We start from the raw sequence: 24,382 nt of genomic DNA, 5'->3' as shown, positions 1-24,382 counted from the left end.
AGACACATACCAAGGAGTTCATATTGAAGACGTTATGGCCAGAAACATTTAATCATCTTACAACCAAATAAACACAAGTGGGCTGGGAAGGTGGCTCAGTGGTAGAGTGCTTACCAAATAAACACAAGTCTTAGAAATATAGCAAAAAATTGAAAGAAATAAGAACCTACAGGCCACAACCTTTATTAATCAGAAGATGAAGAGGACTGTCCTACAAGACTCATGGATATAGATGAAGGCTACTTCATATATCATTGGAGTAAAATCTAAACTGTTGAAATCAAAACAGATGTGTTGGCAAATGTCTAGCAATTGTATTCACCATCTTTTTTCAATGGTTTGACTATGAGTGAGACCACCTCATCCACACCATCTCTTGCTCCATTCCATCACTTCCTTCCCTTACTGCTTGGCTCGGTCCTACTGTGCTACCTTTGCCCTACTGCCTCTGATTTGGGGAAAGGAAGGGGATTGACAAAATGGTGAGACAAAGTACAAAGGGTGAACCCACACAACAGTGATACTTGCAAGACACTATGTTAGAAATGAACCTTACAGCTTGTACGGGGAGGGGAGTTAGGAGGAGGGAAAGTGGGAGAAAACGAGGGAGGGAGTAACACTGTTTAACAAGAAATGTACTCATTACCTTATGTTTGTAACTGTAACCCCTCTGCACATCACCTTGACAATACAATTCAACTGTAAAAAAAAAAAAAGAGAATATCAAATTATCAAAGACATGTTGGTGTCGATCAGAATCACCCAGGTAGTTCACAAGAAGGTCACAGAGGCCTGACATTGCCTAACAATTCTAGTAAATACATTCCATAAGCCTGTATTTGCCTTATAAGAGCCAAGTAAACTGTATCTAATAGTTGGGACTGGACATAGAATGTTCTGATTGGCACATCAACTCTAGGGCTAGAAAAGGATACTTTTTTCTAGCAATGGGGCTTGAATTCAGTGTCTTACACTCTCTTTGTTTTTTCCCCTCATGGCTGACACAGTACCACTTGAGCCATACCTCCAGTTCTAGCCTCTTGCCTGTTAATAATTGAAGGTAACTGTCTTACAGATTTGCCTGTCTAGGCTGGCTTTGATCTGAGATTCCTGAGTAGCTAAGACTATAGACATGAGCAATTGGTCTCTGGCTAGGGTCATTCTTATCAAACCACATACCAAGGAGACTTCAACAGGAGAGCTAAGATACAACTTTCCAATGAGTAAAAGGAAATTTGGTTAAAAGAACCAACATGTCTACATACAGGATCGGAATAGTATAAAAATTTTGATTAATTGCATAGTTTTAGACACTTAAATGTGCCCAAGTTTAAGCCTCTTCTTAGTCCCATAGGATCATATGATTATAAATACGATATTTGTGGTTCCCATCTTCACAACAATCTATCTTCTACCCTGTGCTGGCTGTAACCTAAGTAACTTAAGTTTTCTTCCTTGTAGTTTTCCTTTACTTATATTTTTATTGTAAAAATAGTGTACAGAGGGGTTACAGTTACATGAGGAAGGCAATAAGTACATTTCCTGTTGAGCATTGTTACCTCCTCCTTTGTTTTTCCTCTACTATCCCTTCTATGGAATGGTCTCATGTGTTCTGATGGGTCATTTTAAAGCTACTGTAATGCTTCTGCCTATTTATAGAGAGGACTTCTTTTACCATCAGGTTGGGTGATACCGTAAACTCTGAACCTCACCCCTGATGAGGCTTCTGGTCTACACCAGCATGTCTTTGATAATTTGATCGTATTCTCTTTAAAAAATATATATTCTATTTTATTGTAAAGATGAGGTACAGAGGGTTTAGTTATGTAAGTAAGAAAATGAGTACATTTCTTGTCAGTGTTAACCCCTGCCTCATTTTCTCCCATTTTCCCTCCCTGGCTCCCCTACCCTCCAATAGTAAAGTTCATTTCCAACCTAGTGTCTTATGAGTATGGCTGTCGCATTGGTTCACCTTTGTCCTTGGTCTCACCATTTTGTTATTCCCCCTTCTTTCCCCAAATCAGATAAACATATATATAAGACACAGGGACAAAATAAAAAACAGTGACAACAGGGAATAAACCAAAGGAAAAAATGAAAGAAAAAAAGAAGTAACTTCACAGAGTACAATTTAAAACAAACCTCTTGTTTCCATATTTTGTAGTTCATTTTGATTAGCATCATTTTATCTGTTCATATGCATACAGCTATTGAGCTATGGTGAACCTCTGCTGGAACTATCCTAGACATATACTAATTATTACAAATGGGGGACATTATGGAACCTATGTTTCTTTGGGGTCTGTCTTACTTCACTTAATATGATTTTTTAATGTCCCTCTTTCTGATAGATTCATAGAATTACATCTTGGAGGCTCAGAAGTAGCAAATGATTTCTGATTTGCATCCTGACACATTACTGGCATGTGAAATATACCAATTCTCCTTCATAAGAATTTTCCAAACATGAGTATAGTCCCTTCTTTCTATTCCCTGAAGAAGTGAAAAAGGGTAATCGTTTTGTCTGTTTGGTGTCAAAGATGACGTTCAAGTCCTTGTGAATTTTAAGCGTGTCTTTTGCCACTGAGCTATCCACCAGTTTCCTAAAGTGAAAATTATTTATTGTATATTTTAAAATTGTATTATACAAATGAGTGATTTTAATTTTGGAATATATTTGTAGACATGCATGATGTCTTTGTCTTTAATTATAGAGTGTATCACAGAGAACTTCCTCTGGTAGTGGTAGACATCTTTAGAACCTTCCTTAGTAGGAAATTTGCCCTGGATCACAAGTTCACTTTAGAATCCAAACTAAAACAATAATAAGACTATGAAGCTACTAGAAGGCTACAATCTGAAATGTATGTGTTCATTTCAGTGTATGAGTTATTTGCTTATCAGGCCTTTTATATAAATTCATAGTGTAGAGTATTGAGATCTAAAATATCCAACATTTTTAATCTTTTAGACCCAAATTGAATTTCATCTGTTTGAGAAAGTAAGTTTAATATACAGATATAATTTAAACTTTTTGTGAAATCAAAGAAATAAATTAGTTTTAGTAAAGGTGTGTGAACAGAACATTTTTCTTGCCTTAAGTTCTGAAATATTTAATAATAGGTAAATATTTTAACATCTTTCCTAGGACAGACATCAATGAGAGTCATAATATAGGAACATGAAATTCTCTCTTACATTTTAATATATTTGAAAGTATCATTACGTGACTTGAAATGCTTTGAGGAAATCAATAAGTGATACATATTCATTGCAAAATTTTCAATATTGAAGGAAGCAAGTAACATTTCTTTTTAAGCAAGATTATACATAAGTTTACAGAGCATGTGACAGGTAAGATCTTTTCATTTCCTTTGGTCAGTAGCAATTCATAGACTTGAGCATGCTAAAATTTACAGTTAGCCTCTTGATGGAATATAAAATTGATAAGCAGTCTAGATAGCATTTGGAAAATATATGAACGAAATGTGTTTTGCATTTAATGAGTTTCACTGATAATCTTCATAAAAATCAAGAAAATGATTTCAAAGACTATTTTTCAAATCAAAGTATTTAAGAGCTAAGGATATCTGTTTTGTTTAGGTTTAGTGTTTTAACCATTGTTTAACTTCATTGTTTTATAAATTGAGTAAGCATAGTCTTTGGTAAAATCTCTCAGAATCTATATATCTATCAATAAACACTATATGGAAACCAACAAATATATTTCTAAAATTCTTCTTTAGTTTTCACCATCAAGACATATTATCCATAACATCTAGTTCCAGAAATGTATCTTGACTTCATTGTATGTAGGAATTAGGAGAATAATACAATAATGTGTGCTCAATTATGAGGAATGCCCAAGGTGCAGAAGTTACCATATTTTTTTATATCAAAGTTCACTATTTGATAAAAAAAATTCTTCGGCCAGGTGCCTTTGACAAAGGCTTGTCATCCTAGCAACTTAGGAGGTTGAGTTTTGAGGAAAATAGCCAGAAGTCAATCTTTGGCTTACATGGTAGAGTACTAGCCTTGAGAAAAACTGCTCAGAGACAGTGTCCAAGCCCTTAGTTCAAGCCCCAGGTTAGCACAAATGAAAATCTCAACTGATTCAAAATTGCTCTTAAAAGTTACCAGAAGATTTTAAGATTCATTCTTTGTATTTACTTACTATTTATTTACTTACTATCTTTAAGGAGTTTCAATTCGACATGTCAATCATGAGGACAACACGTCTCACTCAATGGATTCAGTTTGCATGTGTGTTTTTAATCCCTGTTCATTGTCAAGAACATTCCTGTATTATGTATACTATGATCAGTTTTGTCATTTACCTCTCTGGTCTAGTTGTATGTATACTTTTGCCATACTCATATCATATTTATTTAATCTCACTTTTGAAAATGTCTTGGTCATGCTAGCAGTAGTTTTCTAATCAATTTCATTAAAAATATCTAAGTGATTTAGAAATATGACATAATATTTACCAAATTACATATTAAATTTGCACTACATTAATGCAACATACAGAAATTAGTCCATAGGTGAAATAAAGACAGGTTGATTAAACTCATATTTACAAAACACTTGTTTCCTTATTGCATGTTATCATTGTTTAGACCTCAAAGTCAAAAAGACTCCAAGATCTGCATTCTATTGCTGCTGCTTTATGCTTCCATGAATAAATTATTCAGTTAGGTGAGTTCATAATTCCTATAAACTCTTTGGGCAAAATTGTTTCCAAATCTTCTTGTAAAATCCAAACAGCTTGTACCTTTTAATGTGATTCTTTCAACTTCTATCATTTCTATGAGTGTTTTCAATTTTTAGTCAGCATTGAGACCCCATATTTTTCTTTAGATTCTACCATCCATAGTTTGCTAGTTGGAAATTCTATAGGTATTAAACCATCAGATAATGTAGCTGTAACTAAACTGATCACACATTCATTTAAAATCAATAGAAGCAGCTGGACACATGTGGCTCACACCTATAATCCTATCTACTCAAGAGGCTGACATCTAGGGATCTCTGTTCAAAGCCAGCCAGGACAGGAAAGTCTGTGAGACTCTTATCTCCAATTAACCACCAGAAAACCAGACATAATATTATGGTAGGACACTTGCCTTGAGCTGAAGAGCTTAAGGACAGCACCCAGGCCCAGAGTTCAGGCCTCACGACCAACAAAAAAAGAAAGAAAGAAAGAAGAAAGAAAGAAAGAAAGAAGGGGAGGGGGAACGGGGAGGATTGGGTGGTGGGGCAGGGGGAGGATGGGAAGGGATGGGAAGGGGAAACAAAGGAGGAGGCTACAATGCTTGATAAGAAATGTACTCATTATCTTGCCCATGTAATTGTAACCCCTCTGTACAGTATTTTCACAATAAAAAAAGAATGTATAGCATTGATTAACAATAACCAGTTGGGAAAAATCAAGTAAATATGAAGCAGCATGATAAGATCCAATTAAACAAAGTAATCTAGACTCACACATTGGTTACTAGAAAGAAAGAACATTGGAATCATCCTTATAATATATGTGTTTAAAGCTGGAGGGAATATGCTTTAGAGAGCCACCTGATGGAGGCTTGGCCCAATGTGTGTACATACAACTAGATTTTCTTTTTTTTTGTTTTGTTTTTGGGTCCGGTTGTAGGGCCTGAACTCTGGGCCTGGGTGCTGTCCCTCAGCTCTTCAGCTCAAGGCTAGAGCTCTACCACTTGAGCCACAGCGCCACTTCCGGCTTTTTTCTTTTTGCTTATGTGGTGCTGAGGAATTGAACCCAGGGTCTCAGGCATGCAAGACAAGCGCTCTACCACTGAGCCATCTTCCCAGCCCCTACAACTAGATTTTCAACAGGTATGTTATTCTTTTTTTTTTAAAACAAAGACAAAAACCTCTTGTTTACATTTCCTGGAGTTCACTTCAATAAATATTATTTTATATATAAAAAAAGAAAGAAAGAAAGAAAGACCACTAGAAGCAAAACAAAACAGGCCATAGGATATAACAGTATTAATGAAATACGGCAATTTGTGGGACAATTTAGTCTGAATCAACCAGATGTTAGAAAGGAGAAGAGAGACATTATGGTTAGGTTCAGATTCAATAATTAAAATGTACAGGATCTCAGACAACTCTCTCAGAGTTTGTTTGAACAGGAACAAGTTTATAATTTCCCCCCATGGAATAGTAATGAGAATTTCAAAAGCTCCCCGTGGCTAAATGGATTTTGCATAAATACATAATGCAAGAGCTGAAGTCTAAGACAAGTATACACTAACAATACTCAAAAGACAAAGTAGGTGGCATTTGAAAATCTAGAGTAGAAAGGGTTAAGGGTATATAGAATAAGCAGTAGTGTGCTTGCCAAGCTCTGAGTTCAAATCCTATATGATCAAAAGGAAAGAGAGATGGGGAGAAATACATAAAGTATAGTCATTCAAAAGAGGTAAAAACAAGGGACAAAGGCATAGAAGAGGGAAAAAAGCAATTATCACAATGCTGATAAGCCAACCAAGACAAATTTAAACTAAAGAAAGTCGGGAGGGGTTGCAGGTACATGCTTAGACCAGTTATCAGGAGGTGAATACCATGGCTTGTGGCAAGCCTCCCTGCCCCGAAAAAAGTTTTCATTTCCATAGATGGGTTTGGATTTCCCTACTTGTCAGATGGTATGCCATGCTTCTTGCCTGGACCAACTTCAAACTACATCCTCCTACCTATACCTCTCACATAGCTGATATTACAGGTATGTGCTATTAGAATGCCCAGCCTGTTCTATTTTTAAAAAATTATCATAAAGATGATGGAAAAGGGGTTATAGTTATATAAGTCAGGTGCTGAGTACCTATCTTTTTGAACAGTGTCATCTTGTCTTTCATTTTCCTCAGTTTTTTTTCCCTCCCAATTTGCTACCCACAAGTTGTATAGTTCATTTTCAAGGTAGTGTCTAGGGAGTGTCACTGTAAAATTAATTCATCCTTTGGGCCACCATTTCTGTGTTTCCTGTTATATTCCTCAAATCAAATAAAATTACATACAAGACAGAAAGCACAGAAGTCAAAAGAAGTGACAAAAGGGGAAAAACAGAAAAAGAAAAACAAAACACAAAAGTAAAATAAACAATCTCTCATTTTCATTTCTTGAAGTTAGTTTCTATACACATCATTTTATACGATCATATGCTCATAGCTATTGAGTCTTTCTGATTCTCTTTTAAGTGTTTACTCCTTTAACCTCTCTATGTGAATGTTTTTGAGACCTGTTTTTTTGTTTCTTGTCAGTTGTAGGGCTTGAATTCTGGGCCTGGCCACTATTCCTAAGCTCTTCAGCTCAAGGCCAACATTCACTTGAGCCACAGCACCACTTTCGGTTGGTTTTCTGGTTGTTTATTGGAGATAAGAGTCTCCTGCACTTTCCTGTTTGGGCTGGCTTTGAAATGCAATCCCCAGATCTCAGGCCCTTGAATGTTTAGGATTACAGGCATGAGCCACCAGTGCCTGGCTAGTCCTGTTTAATCTACCATGTCCAAGTGTACTTTAAGAAAAAAGCTTTGCTATTTATTTATTTATTTTTGGCCTGGGCTGGACTGAAACCATGATTCTCTTGATTCTCTTATTTCTGCTTTCCAAGTAGCTGGGATGACAGAAGTGACCCTCTTATGAATACATAGAAGCAGATGTTTCTTTATAAGCCAATTTAAAAATGTCTGTCTTTCAACTGCAAATAATATATTCTATCAACACGTATGACTGATACATGTTTGGTCTGAGCTGTGTATTATTTCATAACGTCTATTTGTATTACATCATACTTAGTGTTTCTGTATTGTTATGTCTTCTTTGCTTGGAATACTTCGGTTATTGATGAAAATTTGATGTTTGCTATAGATTGATTTTATGTTTATATCTGCTCATGTGATTTTAATAACCTATTCTCTTCTTCCTTACTGACTTATATGTGATTGGCCATTTTTAACTGTTTCAATCGTTTATGGTTTATTTTGCTTTCCTTAGCTCATTTATAGTTGCATTCTTTTTATTTCAGAACAATGTATAATGTATACACATTGTTCTTCTATCTTTTGATTTAATTTTATATTGAAACCATATCTGAATGGTAACTTTAATAAGTGTTCCCCAAAGACTGATTTGTTCAAGGTGTGGTCTCCAGCCTGTGGCATTGTTTGGAGGCCAGGAAACCTTTAAGAGCTTCAGCCTAGTGGAAAGTTCTTAGGTTCCTGGAGATACAGATTTGGGATCATTGCTTCTTCACTTTGTATCCTAGCCACCATAAGGTCAGTAGCTTCTTCCACAATGCACTCTCAATATGCTATGTCTTGACTAGCCACAGGCTCCAAAGCAAAAGGGTTAATTAACCTGATTGAAAACACAAGCCCAAATAAACATTTCCTTTTTAAACTTTATTTTATTGTAAAGATGCTGTACAGAGGGGTTACAGTTACGTGAGTAAGGCAATGAGTGCATTTCTTGTCCAGCATTGTTACCCCTTCCCTTATTGTTTTCCACTATCCCTTCCCTCACCTCCCTCACTACCCCTCCCCCCCCACTGCATGAAGTTGTAAAGTTCATTTCCAATATACTGTCTTGTGGGTATCCTTGTTGCAATGGGTCATCCTGAGACCTTGTTTCAGTATTTTGTTATTCCTCTTCTACTCCCCAAATTAGACAAATGTATATACAAGATATAGAGTACCAAAAATCAAGTACAATGACAAGGGATATACCATAGGGGGAAGAACATACAAAGGAAACAAAAAAAATCACATAGAACATTTCCTCTTATTACTCTGCCTTATCTCAGGTATTTCCTTACAGCAACAAGGGCTGACTAATGCAATCTGTTTGTCAAAGCTTCCCTCACTATCTCTTGGTTAAAGCTTACCCTCTAGTAGATTGCTCCAGGAAGATAAATGTGGATGGTGTTCTTTGAGTGCCTGCCTACTCCTTCAAAATTGTCTTGTTTTCAGTAGCTTTGTGTGTGTGTGTGTGTGTGTGTGTGTGTGTGTGTTAGTACCAAGAACTCAGGGCCTCACATTTTTTTGAGTGTGTGTGTCATTCTTGAGACTTGAACTCAGGGACTGGACACTGTCCCTGAATTTCTTCTACTCAAGACTAGCACTCTACCACTTGAGTCACAACTCCTCTTCCAGTTTTTTTGAGTAGTTTAGTGAATATAAGAGTTTCAAGTATTTTTCTGCCTGGGCTGGCTTTGAACTGCAATAATCTGATCTCTGTTTCCTGAGTAGCTAGGATTATAGGTGTGACCACCATGGACCTCTACCACTTGAGTCTTACTTCCAGTTCTGCTTTCTATTGATTATTATTTTAATATATATTTTATTGTAAAAATACTGTACAGAGGGGTTACAGTTACATGAGTAAGGTAATGTGTACATTTCCTATCGAGCATTGTTACCCCCTCCTTTGTTTTTCCCCTACCATCCTTTCCCTCTCCACCTCCCCATCTCCTCCCTCCCTCACCAAGTTGTAAAGTTGTTTTCAACATTGTATCTTGTACATCTCTTTATTACAGTGGGTCAACCTGTCTCCTTATTTCAGCATTTTGTTACTTCCCTTCCCCTCCCCAAATTAGAAGAACGTAAGGCACTGGAATCACATACAATGAAAACAGAGGTTATACCAACAACATACAAAATAAACAAAAAAAAATCACATAATACACTATAAGTACATTAAAAACAAGTAGAAATGGTCAAAAGCTATGTACATATGATCATATAAGATGATGCTAAGCGAAATTAACCCCAAGATATGGACACAAGTGGTTTTATCTCTCTTGCTGTTGATTATTTTTGAGACAGTGTCTCAAGGGCTGCTTTCCTGGGCTTGATTCAAGCCATAATCCTCCAGATCTCAGCTTCCTGAGTAGCTGGGATTACAGGCGTGGGATGCCTGCACCTGATTTTGTTTCATTCATTTCACTTGGTTATGAGGGTTCTTATGTCAATTTCTTTAATATTTATTCTTTGTGTGCTCTAAAATTTTCTTTATTTCAGGTATGGTTTTTAGCTTTTCTTCTTCTATATCTTCCTTTACTCATTGTCTTTGATGTCTCCATGGTTTTGTCCATTCAGTGTTTATATTTTTGAACAAGTGATTTATATTCCTATAACATGCTATAGACACAGGCACAAAATATGATAAGTAGTGTAGAGAGTGATCTAAATAGACTGAAGAGTGAGCTTTAATTCCCTAATCCCCAGAATTGGAAAATGTTAAGACTTCTGGTTGGAACCAAATTCTAATCACAGGTAATCTTGTAACATAGGAGAGGAAGATTTTTATTTAGTTTTGGGGGGGTTGATTTTGGGGCTTGAACTCTGGGCCTGGGCTCTGTCCCTCAGCTCTTCAGCTCAAGGTAACTTCAATCTACCACTTGAGCCACAGAGCCTCTTGTGGTTTTCTGAGTGGTTTATTGGAGATAAGAATCTCACAGGCTTTCCTGTCCTTCCTAGCTTTGAGCCATGATCCTCAGATCTCAGCCTCCTGAGGATTACAGGCTAAGATTACAAGCGTGAGCCACTACAAAAGAGACAGAGGAGTTTGAGTATAGAACTAAGAGAGGATACACTGACAAGAGGAAATTGTTAAACACCAAGAAATTTATATAGCCTCCATTAACTATCAAAGATACAAAAACAGATTTTCTTCTAGTGCCTTATGAAGGATGTGATATGTATATCAATATGTACATAATGTATTTGAAATGATGTGGAAAATTTTAAATTTGGCTCTTTAAAAACTGGAAACTTGGAGGGGGGAGGCTGGGAAGGGAGGTGAAGGGTAAACAAAGGAGGAGGCTGCAATGCTTGGTAAGAAATGTATGCATTATCCTGCCCATGTAATTGTAACCCCTCTGTACAGTATGTTCTCATATAAAATAAAATAAAATTAAAAAACAAAACAAAACTGGAAACTTACCAAAGAAAAACAGTCTCCTTAGAGAGTAAGATCCACACACTATAGCTCATTGCATTTGCACTGTCATACCATTAACATTCATTCTACTGATATACTGTCCCTGTCTCTCTTTCTCTGTGTCTCTTTCTTTCTCTTTCCTGTGTGTGCTTATTATGTTTGTGTGTGTTACAGGAAGGGACTGAACCTGAGGATTTACTATCTTATGCATGCTGGTTAAGACTCTTGCATCTAAACAAACCTTCAGGCCTTTTGTTTGTATTTTGTTTAGCAAATGGACCATAATTTCCACATAAGGGTTCCACATTCAAAAATCTCCACATACTTGGATCTCTCATTTTTCAATCAGTTCTACAGTCCACAGACTGTATTTTTTTTACCTTCAGGAGAAGATGAAGGCCATCTAATTTTATATTTCTTTAACCCATATCTGTTTTAAAGAAGACACTATGTAGCACAGGTTCTTGTATGATCTGCAAACTCCCCATAGGTATAACAGGAGACTACCCAATCTCTAGCCTGGCCACATGCTCAGTACCCAATCCCACGCTCATTAACTAATGCAATAAATAAAATCATTATTGTGTCAAAGGTAATTACGTTAGTGTTTGTGTTGCTAAGCCACTAAACGTATAGTAGTTTGTTACAAATGCTAGTGAAAATTAGTTAATACAGTGATACTATGGATATATCTTTTAATTTTTAAGTATTTATTTTTAATTTTCAAAATTAACTTTAGGTTTACAAAGCAGTTTATGAATACAATCCCATCTTGATCATGGTCACTCCATTCATCATGTTATTTCTCCTTTTCTTTTCCTCCTCCTCCTGCTCCTCGCTCTCCTCCTCCTCCTCCTCCTGCTCCTTCTCCTTCTCTGTGTGTGTGTGTTTATGTGTATGTCATAAATGTAGACTGGTTATGGGGTTTGGACTTAAGAGTCTGGTCTCTGTGCCTTATTTTTGCTCAAGGCTAGCTAGTGCAGACTCTTTTGGGTGATTAATTAGACATAAGAGTCTCAAGGTCTTTCTTTCCAAGGCAGGCTTTGAATCAAGATCCTCAGCTCTCAGCCTCCTGATACCTGGGATTAGAGAGATGAGTCATAGGAGCTTGGCTTCATCATGATTTTAATTCTAAAAGTGTGGAGAGCTGCGGGAACCACGACCAAAGACGGCGCAGCCGTAAAAATGGCGCGGCCGCAAAAATGGCGCAGTCGCAAAAATGGCGTGGTCGCAAAAATGGCGCGGCCGCAAAAATGGCGTGGCCGCAAAAATGGCGCGGCCACATGGCGCGGCCGCAACCAAAGATGGCGCTGGCTCCCGCCTTCCGTCTTCCCGGTGACTAGTGCTCTCTGTAAAAAACAACTGCTTATATGGCTATGACTTGGCTCCTAGTTTGCTTCCGTGTTTGCAGCCCTATCGGTATATGCCACGTGGCGCTTCGGGATTGGCCATCCAGGAGGCTTATAACTGGAGCTCGGGGGCAGAGGGAAGGAGAAGCGGGAAGAAGCGGGCAGAAGAAGCGAGAGAGAAGATGTTGTAAAAGGTCCTGAATAAACCGCCTGAAAGAAGAACCTGTTGTCGCGTCATCCTTGCGGGTCGAGGCGGTCGCCACTCCAATACAAATGAGAAAGCTCTGATCTTCGACCAAAGGCACTATACATTCTAAAAACTAAATGTTAAACTATCATGATCTTTTTGAATACAGGTAAGATTTTCAAAAGAAGTCAGTCATTGCATTGCATCAGAAAGGTCCATTCAGCTGTGAGATAAAAATCTCACGAGAAGAATCTCATTGGAACGATTGAGAAGACTTAAGAAGTAAAACCCTGTACCCTTCACTTACAACTCTTCTCCCACTAATAAGCCTTCCCTAACCTGCCCATCCCCCACAACACTTATTAGTCCTCCCCTTGTGATTCTAATGATGCACCTGCTTTACAGCCCTTGTTCTAATGTCATGTGTGTAGTAATTACATGTCTCCGCCTTCCTCAATACAATGCACACTCAGAGGCCAGGGACTTGATTTTTGCATCTCTTCCCAGTGCCTGCCATCGTAGGATGTAGGCTCTGCAATCAAACAGATGTTAAGACTGAGCATACAGAGAAGAGAATTTACTTTCAGCCACAGCTTCAAATGATGCACAGACATTATCTTGTGTGGCAATCCCTCTCTTCTAAAGCCTTGGCCTGTTAGGGGCTAAAATCCCATTCTCTCCTACTTTTCCCCCAGCTCTAACTTCGTGTATGCCCTTGTTACTTCTTTCCCACCTGCCCTTTCAGAGACAACAGTGCTAACGCAGGAACATTTGTCTCCTTCTTCTCTATTTTCACTAAAAAAATAAGTATACTATGCTGTCTTCAATGACATCTTGAAAATTTAAGTGTATGATGTTCTATATTTTATTTATTTATTTTTATTTTTTTCTCTTTTTTATTGTGAAAATACTGTACAGAGGGGTTACAATTACACGGGGAAGATAGTAAGTTTCTTATCAAGCATTGTAGCCTCCTCCTTTGTTTACCCTTCCCATCCCTTCCCATCCTCCCTCCCCCCCACCCAATCCCCCCCCCCCCCGCAAGTTGTAAAGTTCGTTTTTGACATGATAACTTGTACTTCTCATTGTTGCAACAGGTCCACCTGTATCCTTATTTAAATGACTTGTTTTTCCCCTTCCGCTACACAAATTATACCGACATCAAATACAGTGAAAGCATGGGTTATACTGTGGGGGAGGGACAAACAAAGCAACAATGAAATAATCTTATAATTGCGTTAGAAACAAATGCATGAAAGAAAAAAACATTTAAAATACATATCTTAGGGTGGTTCATTTTCCTAACATCACCTTATCTGGCCTTTTCTGCTTGACTCATACATATACTAGATATTGAAAATAAGGGAAATCATGGGACCTATGTTTCTTTGGGCTTGGCTTACTTCACTTACTATAAGTTTTTCCAAGTCTTTCCATTTCCTAACAAATGGGGTGATGTTCTATATTTTAAACTCATTACCTGAGCCTTATTTCTGAGTCCTTACCTCTTTCTTACCTCACGAAACCAGCTGATACCACATACAAGTTAGTATACCATCCCTATACCTGATATGAACTTATTCTTTTCTTGTCCCATGGCTATAAGACATTTCTCTCTTCTCTTTATTCATGAACTGATCAACATTATTGTTCCACATACAGCCACCTAGCTGAGAAGACACTCTTCACCTGTTGCACTTCAGATAAGAATGACTCAAAACCTGTCTCCTGAAACCTCTACATGTCTCTTGTCATTTATCAACTTCTACTGGTTGGATTGTGGGGCTGTGGCTCAAGTGCTAGAGTGCTGTCTCCTAGCAAGCACAAGGTCATGAATTCAAACCTTAGTACCACCCTAATCCACCCTTCCTACCCCAAATCCAATGGGAAAATCTCTAAAGGCTATGGCTAGCTCTCTGTTACCTGATCCATGCCTTCAGTCCATTTTCATGGATTATTCTTGATATAGGGTCTAACGTTATACCCTGGACAGCCTGCACATGATACTATTATTTGTTTCCCCACACAGCTGGGATGACAGGTGTGTACCTATACACCCAGCAACTGGTTGCAATGGAGTCTTATGACCTTTTGTCTCATGATCTCTGTCTTCCAAATAGGATTATAGCTGTGTTTGGCGTCATTTTTTTTTTTTTTTGGTCAGTCCTGGGGCTTGAACTCTGGGCTTGGGCACTGTCCCTATGCTCTTTAGCTCAAGGTGAGCTCTCTACCGCTTGATCCACAGTGCCATTTCCAATTTTCTAGTGCTTTATTGAAGATAAGAGTCTCACAGACTTTCCTGCCTGGGCTGGTTTTGAACCATGATCCTCAGATTTCAGCCTCCTAAGTAGCTAGGATTACAGGCGTGAGCCATTGGCGCCCAGCTTGTTTTTGTTTTTTCGATGATGTCAGTTACCTTTTTTTTCCCCAGGCAAATCTTGAGCTCTAAATCCTCCTGCCTCTTTGCCTGCCCAAGTAGTTGATCTCACAGATGTGTACCACCATGTCAATGCTGGCTGAAGCCATTCTCTTAAAAAGGAGACACATTCAGCCTCTTACTTAAAACCTTTCTAAAATGCTTGACCTTCCCAGGTGATCTTCAATTCATTGTTTTCAGTTCTTTATCTTATTAGGCAATATGTCCATGATGAACACAGGATGTTTTTAATGGTTCTATATATCATCCTGATATCAGCACTGGAGATACATCATGAAAATACTGTAATTGGGGGGAGGGTGCTTGTTTTTGCACTTGTATAGATCTCAATGGTGGTCTCTGAAAGTGCAATGCATCCTGTACATGCCTGGCTTTGTTCCAAGCATATTACTCTGAACTGATTTCATCCTTCTAGTACTGTGCAGAGTGATTTCTTTTTCCAATTAATGTATATTAATGGTTTCATTGTGTTATTTCCATACATGGACATAATGGTGTTTCATTAAATTCACCCCATCTATTGCTCTTTCTTAACCCTCCCTACTCTTGACTGAATTATGCAATTTTAACAGATGTCACTATTCTATTTTCACTATTCATATAAAGTGTTCTGATCACGTGCTTTCCACTGTGTCGTGTTCTTCCATCCCCTCTTCCCACAGTTTTTCACTCTCAAATTATCTCCATTGTCTACTCATGTAATTCATTTTATTTAGATCTAGATGCTGCCTATGAGAAAGAAGATGCAAATATTTATCTTTCACTGTGAATTATTTTACTTCATGTGATGTTCTCTAATTCCAGTAATATTCTTCAAGACATCATTGCAGTTTTCTTTATGACTGAGTAATAGTCCATTGACCTTATTGTTATTATTTTGACATTATTATAATTAATCACTACAGTACCTCATGAATTTTTTTTTTGTCACTTGTGGGCCTTGAACTCTGGGCAGGGGCGCTGTCCCTGAGCTCTTTAGCTCAAAGCGAGTGTTCTATCCTTTGAGCCACGGCATGACTTCCTACCTCATGATTTTTGTCCATCCATCAAGTTGTTGTGTGCCTAGGCTAATCCCATACCTCCAGTGTAATTTGTCCTCCCTTTTCCATATTTAGCCGACCCACGTCATATCTGTCTTAACTTTGCATTAACTTTATTCTTTCTGACTTAAACTATTGCAAGCTGTGGTCTACAGAATATGGTCTATTCCAATTGAATGTCTGAGATCTGCTTAACTGACACTTGATCCATTATATTTCTGTCTCAAGTTACCATCCTCACCCCACGAATGGCAGGCAGCCAGATCTCTTTGGCAGGTAATTAGAAGTCTTCAGCACCAGCACATTTTCTTTAGGGTGTTTGTCTTTTTTATGTGTGCAGCTTTTAAAGCTAAGAATCCTTTACAAAATAATACCATTATCTAGCAAGATCTAGAGAGCTAGTTTGGAAAGTTGACTTAAAGTGCAAAGTCAGTTCTGCAACAGAAGAAGGAGGAAAACATAATTTTAACTGTCTGGTTTTATGGTGGGAGGAATCACATATTCCAGGCAAAGGAAAAGAATTCTCATCAACAATTCCCAGAAGATTCCAGCGGAAGCACCATGCTCCTAAATAAATCATGCTCTTCATGTTGAAATACAATTTAGAAGGCCCATTATTTCAATGGAATAGTTAGTCTGGTCCAATGTAGACAACAATAATTACCTACAAACCTTAATTTATGGAGATCACATTCAAGGTATTTTGGACTAGTGTACATCCTTTGGAGCCAATGTTACTTTTTTGTTAGATTTATTATTTCAAACACACAAGAATAAATCATGCTTCACTTCAGAATAACATAAAGATTATCTGTGTATAAAGACTTTGCTCCCAAGATTTTCACTGAAATAAATTTAAGGCATGACCATAGCTGGAAAAGGCTAGAGGTGTTTGCGTTGATAACAGATGAAAGTTTTCAATATTCTGGAAGGCAGAAGGAGGATGTGAGGATTCAAAAAGGAAATACAGAGAAAAGCATGGGGCCAGCTGGAGGAAGAAGTCTGCAGTCAGGAACTACATGGGGCATGAGAGGTGAGAGCAAAGAACCTGAGACACGTAGGGCAGAAAGTATGGAGACTGATTTAAAAGAAAAAAAAATGTTTTATATTAAGATGAAGATACATTATAGGCAAATTAGTGGAAAAGGAAGCAATAGAAAAACAGTGGCTTGCATAATCATGAGTCAAAAAATAAGACAATTTAGTATCACTGGATAACAAGAAAATATAAGCAGTTTACTCAGAACTGAATAAAACAAAATCTTTTGGCCAGGGCCATTGGCATATGCTTATAATCTTAGCTACTTAGGAGGCTGAGATCTAGAGGGTTGTATTTAGAAGCCAAAGGTATGATTGAAGTTGGTGGAGTGCTACCTAAGCAAGAAACTGAAAAAGCTTGAGGCCATTTGGTGCAAGAAAAGAAGACATTTTCTTTATGGTATTAAGAACATAGAAATCTGTCAAATTCTCCAGTCACTCACAAACAATATCTAGAAAGATGAGTGCAGTTAGAGGCTATTTTATTTAGAAAATTGTGAACATTTCAAAGTGTGAGTGTAGTTTAGCTTATTTGTAAGTAATTGAAGGATAAAATAAAGTAAAAAATGTATATCTTTAAGTAGGGAATTTGAGATGTTGGCTTAAGTGAATAAAATCCAGACTAAAACTGAAACATGTGTATGAGTATTTTATGCAAATTAATGAAATTTTGAATGTTTATGTAGAAGACAGTGTGACAACAGATGATATTTACCTGTTAAATTCTTCTTTTTCCTTTTTTATTTTTTAAACTAGAACTGGGATTTGGACTCAGGGCTTCTCATTTTGGTTGGGCTTGCTTGGGTGGTTATTGTTCTAGTACTTGAGCCATGCCTCCAGCCTCGTTTTTGCCTGGTTAATTATCCTCATGGACTTTTTTGTTTGGGCTGGCTTTGAACTGAGATGTTACAAATCTCAGTCTCCTTAGTAGCTAAGGTTACAGGTTTAGGCTACCAATGCCCTTTTTTTTTCATTCCTCTTTCTTTCCTGCTTGCCTACCTATCTGACTTCCTGCCTGCCTTCGTTCTCTTTTTTCTTTCTTTTTTTCTTGTGGTAGTATAGTTTAATCTTAGGAGTAGACTCACAATATCTATTACCATGCTTGTCAGGCTGGTTAAGAGAAACAGGTAGAACAGGAAGAAAATAGAAGTGAAAGAGGCTGGCTATTCTTTGGGTGCAAGAAGTAGCAGATGGTATAATGAAAGCCAGTTAGTTGCTGGAGAGGCTTTTCTTCTACTCTGTGTAGCTGAGTTTTGTCTGCTTGTATTTCCCTTATTGTTATTCGCCTTCTGTTCTATTGGACACACACACACACACACACACACACATCTCCTGTGGTTTGTTAACCCGAGAGGCAACCAAATTCAGACCCAGTTGTGGAGTGAGGTCAGAAGTTCAGTTACCTATGACGTGGGTCTCAGGGGCAGTGGGAGGTGCTGGAAGAAACACTGATTTTAATCAACCTGAATTTAAATCTGGGAGTTTCCTGGTGTCATAGATGTCAGGAGAAAATCCATTATCCTGCTTGGGCCTCAATGTCTTTCTGAACAATGAGCAAAGCCCTGCCTCTTTTGGTGAATTATTGGCTGTATTGTGCATACATGGAAAACATTTTAGCTTCTGTGGAACATCAGTGAAAACATGTCAACCAGATGAATGGATTCTCTTACAGGGGGTTTCCTAGGGCTCTTTCTCTCCCCCAGAAGCCACGTAAGCACTGCAGTGATTTTGCCTTGTTTGGGGACCTGGCCCTGTACTTTCAGAACACTCCCAGGTCACTCTTGTGTACAGTCAGGGTTGAAAATAATTGAGTTAATGCATATTAAGTGCTTTTAAGGTTCCATTAGTAGCATAATTCTTTTTTTTCCAGTTTGTGTAGTAATAGAGTTTCAAAACTGGGCCTTAGACTTGCTAGGCAAGTGCTCTACCTCATGAACCATCCTTTTAGCCCCTAATTTTACTTCTGGAACAGTGTATTTATGGCATATGGCCATTAAGGCTCCCAACAAATGCGTTGATTCTTCTTTTTTTTGTTGTTGTTGTTGGTCATGGGGCTTGAACTCTGGGCTTAGGTGCTGTGCTTGCGCTCTTCAGCTCAAGGCAAGTTCTCTACCACTTGAGCCATAGCACTACTTCTGGTTTTCTAGTGCTTTATTGGAGATAAGAGTCTCATGGACTTTCCTGCCCTGGCTGGCTTTGAACCATGATCCTCAGATCTCAGCCTCCTGAATAGCTAGGATTACAGGCATGAGCCACCAGCACCTGGCTTTTAATGCGTTGATTCTTTACAAAGTTATACAACATGGCTTCAACCAAGAACCATTTTCTAGACCAGCTTCTTCTCCTTATAATGATTGACAAACAGCTAGAGTGGTTACTTTTATGCCTCTAAGTTCTCTCTTCAATGGTAAACCTTATGGAGCATTTTTGGTGGGCAGGTGCTTATTCAAAAAAAAAAAAAAAAAGAAAGTACAACTCACTACCCTTTTTCAATTTGAGGAAGGGAGAAATATTATCAGACTGTTTGAAAATCAAATTATTATTTCAGTGGTAGATGCTATGGTGCTAGAATCCACAGGGCACTGGAAGGGCTTGAAAGAAAAGTGTTTACCCTAACTCAGACTAGAGAGGTCCCTGTGGAAAAAAAATTCCATTAGAAGGGATGGGTAAGCACTTTATACGTAATATGCAAGTAAAGATGAGAGAAAGAAAGGAGCTTTAATAAAATGTAGAGAAGAGTAACCACTCTGGGTTATACCAGGCATTCCATATCAAGTCTGTGTTACTGGAACCAAGTGCCTAGGGAAGATAGTAGTGGAAAAAATGTAATCCAGAGATGGAGGGCTGATTTCACTCAGGAAAGCAGTGTTTGTCCTAATAACATTCCTTTTTTGTTGTTGTTGGTTGTGGGCTTGAACTCAGCTTGGGCACTGTCCCTGTACGCTTCAGCTCAAGGCGAGTGCTCTAGCACTTGAGCCACAGCACCACTTCCTGTTTTCTATTGGTTCATTAAAGATAAGAGTCTCACAGACTTTTCTTGCATGGGCTGGCTTTGAACCATGATCCTCAGATCTCGTAGCTAAGATTACAGGTGTGAGCCACTGACACCTGGCTCCTAATAACATTCCTTTGTGGTCTGAGCCCATGTCACTGCTTACGATGAAGAGTAGATGGATTTCCTCTGGGAGAAGGAGAGATAGAAATTTGTGAATTGAAGACTTCATAAAAGGAGAAACCCAATATTGTAAGTAACAGGAATTAAATGATGCCAGATAATAAGATCTGAAATACGTTCTGTAAGGCGGTGCAGGAAAAATACTTGTCTATATATCAATACATAAATAATGTGCATATGTCTATATACACATGTGTGTGCAAATGAATATATATATCCATGCAGATGAATTTACATAGTGGTTAAAATCATAAAACTGAACAAGGGTTTGATTGTGAATGTCTTAAATGTATGTTATTTGGAATTTCTATGTTAGAAGAGATCCCACAGATTATCCACACAGGATTAATTTGAATAAAAGTGCCATTTTACACATCATTATACTTTCTTAGAACATTAAGTAGTGATCTAAATAAAGAAACAAATATACAAAGAAGCTGGAAATTTACACAGATCAAAACATTTAGCTTAAAATTGATTTCTTTTGTGGTTTAAGCAAACAACAAAATCCAGATTAAGTGTTTATATAGCTCACAACTGTATGCCATTGTTTAATTTTTCTATAAACTTTACAATGTCCATCTTGTGACATTTCAAAAGATCTATGCTTCTCTTCAGACTAGTTAATAAAAGTCTGTCCTTAAGTGGTACATGATTCGTTTTCATGTATTCTCCTTATCTCGAACAATATCAATTATTTGAGCCTCTTCCTTCTCCCCAAACCTGTAGAGATCACAAAATTCTTTGAGACTAAAATTGACCATATTGGCAAGAGAGGCAAGGAAGAAATGGTCAAAATGGTTCATGGATCTTTTTTTTTTTTTTGCCATTTAGACAAGGAATTTTGTATTTTTCTTCTTTGAACAAGTCACCTGAAAATTGGTGTGTGAATAAAATTTCACAATGGTTCCCAGATTTTGCAACCCATTCCTTTTTTTTTTTTTGAGTTCAATTGTGCCTCTCAAAAGGAAACTTGAATTCCTAACCCCTAGAACATCATAGTGAACTCTCAATACTAAGTATTAGTCTTACAGAATTGATCTAGTAGCAACGAGGTCATTAGTTTGAGTTCTAACCCAATAAGACTGGTATGCTTATAAAAAGGAGAAATTAGGACAGAGACAAGTCCTGTGTGGTGGCTCATGCCTGTAATCCAGTTACTTAGGAGGCTGAGATCTGAGGTCCACAATTCAAAGCCAGCCCAGGCAGGAAAGTCCATGTGACTCTTGTCTTTAATAAACTACTCAGAAAAAGCCAGAAGTAGTGTTGTGGCTCAAGTGCTAGTCTTGAGCACAAATTGGTCTCATGGACCGAACCCAGAACCAGAGTTCAAGCCCCTAGAACAGGCAGTGAAGATGGTGGAGTGATCCTAGCTACTCAGGAGGCTGAGATCTGAAGTTAATGATTCAAAGCCAGCCCTGGCAGGAAAGTCTGTGAGACTCTTATAATTAACTACCAGAAAACCAGAAATGGGGCTGTGGCCCAAAGTGGTAGTGAGGTAGCCATGAGTGAAAAAGCCCAGGGACAGTGACCAGGCCCTGAGTATAAGCCCCACAACTTACAACAACAAAAAAGATGATAGAGTGGAATGATACCAACCAGAGACCAAGGGCAGGCAAAGATGGCTGACAATATGTCAGAACGCTGAAACAGGCAAGGAAGTGTCACCAAATTCAGGCCACCAGTTCTGGAGGGCCACACACCTCTTCTTCATGAAAGACTTCAAAGGTGGCACAAAGCTACTGAATCAGGAGCAGGTTTATTATAGCACCTTCTAGGAGAGTAGGCTCAAGAAGAAGTGTTGTACTGGAGGTCCTGAGATCCTCAAACTCTTATCTGTGGCCATAGTGGTCAGTCCAGGAAAACTGGGTTCATGCCTATTAACTTGGGTTATGCCTTGCCAAGTCTCTATACACATGGGACAAGGGAATGCTGACCTTGGAAGGTCACACCTGGGCTCTTTGCACAGCTGTGGAGCATATGGGTTAGGGAGACCCTGTTGTGTCTCAGTTATTCTATTAACATGCCATCCCTCTCAGCAATCAGGTTTCAAAACTCCCTGACTAACCCTTGCCAGGATTCTCCACTACAGGTTTCAAAGGGAACACACATTGATCTTTAACTTTCAAGACTTGAGTATTATGAGGTATTTAATATCTACTTTTTGGACTTTCATTCGCTTCTTTTTCTCTTGGCAGTACCAGGATTTGAACTCAGGACCACCTGCTGTCTAGGCAAGCACTCTTATCCTTTGAGCCACACCTCAAGTCTTTTATACTTTAGTTTGTATGTTAGATCAGGTCTCATGCTTTTATCTTAGACCAGCCTTGAATTTCAATCTTTCTAGTTCCACCACTTAAATTATGTAGGACTATGTGGCTCAATTAGCATGCCCAGCATGTTTGTTGAGACTGGTTTTGAACTGTCGTCTTCCTATCTTCTCCTCACAAGTTGACTAGAATTACAGAATCACAGACATGAGCTAGCTCAATGGCAAATCAATCAATCCATAACAATAATATTAAATACCAATTAACAAAAGACATTTAAAAGTTATTTTTTTCATGCCAGCACCTAAACAAATCATTAGATAAATAAATAAATAACGAATCTCATTTTGTACAAGAAAGCATCTCATTTGGTAAATGAAAGAAACTGAATGATAAGAACGTAGAAAGGACACGTTAGAAAATAAGAGAAACTCCTTGAAATTCCCCTCCCTCTAACTTACACATAAAAGCATACTGTCTTTTCCGTCAGAACGAAGCAGATTTGAGTTGCTGGCCCACATGTTGGTGATGCACCCGGAAGCCAGATGTTTTACGGGTCTGTGATTCCAAAGATAATGGAATGCATTCCTGCGATCTGTTCTGTCACTCAGTCTGTCATGCCTCCGGTCTACACTGGGGCAGGGCATGGAAACAGAGTCTTCACTTTAGAGTCACGGCGTTTGTTTCTCTTGCATCTTTCTCAGAGAACCTCTGACTTCTCTCCTGCAGAGAGGCCCTGGAGGATTTCAAGGTCTGAGAAAAGAGGTTTGACTGTGGGTCCAAAAGAACAGGATTGTGATGAAAAAACACTGAGTTAGCCTAACGAGACTTGTCTATGTTGATGACGAAGTTTCTCAAGTGGGCCAATTTAACACTGGTGTCTTCTTCCTCCTTCGTGGTATTAGACAGCATGCATTCCTTAAGACCCAAGAGAACAACACCTTCTTGGGTAGAAAATATCATTAACAAAATAAAGGAGCTCGAGGAAGTCATGAAAAATTCTTTCAATTTTCCTCTCAGATTTATTTCTTTAACAGAATGTGAACTTTTCCATGTTTAAGGAAGGGGGATGATGAGTAAAGTTGAGTATACAGAGTGCCCCCTGGATTCCAGGAAAGGGATGAGAACTGGGACTGTGTGCACGGTGATTCATTGTCTCACCCACTGGGGTGCCTCAGACAGATGATTTCTAAAGTGGCATTTAAGGTTGAAAAGCCAAAGTAAGTTGGTGACAATTCCACATTTCCAGTGAAAAGTCTTGGAGTATGGGCGTCTGTAGGCATTCCCTGACAGGGTCACAGGGTTCTGGTTAAAAGCAATTAACAGGATCACATAAATAATTCTAAGAGTATCATCTAAGATGCCCTTGTACTCATTCTTTCTTTGCTTTGAACCTGCTGTGCTCTATGTCACTAATCTATCACAGAATACTAGAAAACAAAGCCATGGCAGAAAGATACTGGCAGTCAAATATCCCTTACATGTGGGCATGTCTTGAGTACTTGGACAGATGCCCTCACTCACTCAAGTTCCAGCATTGGCTTTCTGAGCAAAATCAGTTACTTCTTAGTTAGGGAACCCTTAGGGTATTAATCTGCATTCAAGACATCTTTTAGGGACATGGATATGGTGCTTATACCAGCAATCCCAACTACTTTAGAGGCAGAGACAAGATCATCACAGTTTGAGACTACCTGGGAAAAATGTTTGACTTCATTTGAAAAACAAACGATGATAAAAAGGTCTACTAGTCCATCGGTCAATTGGTAGAACACTTGCCTGGCAGGAAGAGACACTAAGTTCAATATAGCCATTACTCTATTGCTAGAAGGCAATCTATTACATGTTGACTCTGCTTGGTAGTATAAAGTTGGTGTTGAATTCCATGTTTTGTCCTGGAACTCTAATAATCATAAACACTC

At 38.3% G+C, this 24,382-nt stretch overlaps 1 long non-coding RNA gene across 4 annotated transcripts in view; it reads right to left on the bottom strand.

Moving 5' to 3' along the window:
- LOC122108051 overlaps positions 1-24,140 on the bottom strand; it is a 37,064-nt gene extending 12,924 nt beyond the window's left edge. For all 4 annotated transcript variants that reach the window (XR_006147457.1, XR_006147458.1, XR_006147455.1 and 1 more), the window contains exons 1-2: positions 22,922-24,140; positions 647-699 (exon numbers count right to left, since the gene is read on the bottom strand). This is a non-coding gene — a long non-coding RNA (uncharacterized LOC122108051). The remainder of the gene's footprint in view (positions 1-646; positions 700-22,921) is intronic.
- Positions 24,141-24,382: the final 242 nt, after the last annotated feature.

The sequence above is a fragment of the Dipodomys spectabilis genome, unplaced genomic scaffold (assembly GCF_019054845.1).
Source record: "Dipodomys spectabilis isolate Male_0828 unplaced genomic scaffold, ASM1905484v1 ptg000054l, whole genome shotgun sequence".
NCBI lineage: Eukaryota > Metazoa > Chordata > Mammalia > Rodentia > Heteromyidae > Dipodomys > Dipodomys spectabilis.
The sequence above is the reverse complement of the archived record's forward strand: the minus strand, read 5'-3'. Positions and strand labels throughout refer to the sequence as shown.